At 29.7% G+C, this 434-nt stretch overlaps 1 protein-coding gene across 1 annotated transcript in view; it reads left to right on the forward strand.

Annotated features, from left to right (window-relative positions):
- The window catches only part of LOC119587913, a gene marked incomplete in the record, with an annotated part of 20516 nt that overhangs the window by 18834 nt on the left and 1248 nt on the right, over positions 1-434 (forward strand).

The raw sequence follows: 434 nt of genomic DNA on the forward strand, positions 1-434 counted from the left end.
TTTGTTGTTTATGTGCGTGTTTGTGTATGTGTGCATTGTTATTAATCTTTATTATAGACAGTACTGGAGATGTATAGTGTAGAAGAGATATCATAAGTTGCTTGTGGCTCTTGTGTAAATTTTGAATTTTTTGTAAATTGTAATCATGTGTTGGTTAGTAAGATTACATAAGATCTAGGGAAGGATTCATTAGACAAACTCATGCTAGGGTCAGTGAGGTCTATTCTAATGGTAAATCTTAATTATAGAAATTAGATAATGTAACTTTTTGTGCATATGGTTGTGACCTGTATCTGATGAGCAGGTATAGACATAAGAGTTCTGTATAGGTGTCATTAACTTTATCAATATTAAGGGTTAAGAAGAATAAGAATTAGTATTTTTATTTCAGCAACATTATGATGTTGATTTTTTATAGGTCTATATAGGAATAT

This window comes from Penaeus monodon, chromosome 23 (assembly GCF_015228065.2).
Source record: "Penaeus monodon isolate SGIC_2016 chromosome 23, NSTDA_Pmon_1, whole genome shotgun sequence".
In the NCBI taxonomy this organism is placed as follows: domain Eukaryota; kingdom Metazoa; phylum Arthropoda; class Malacostraca; order Decapoda; family Penaeidae; genus Penaeus; species Penaeus monodon.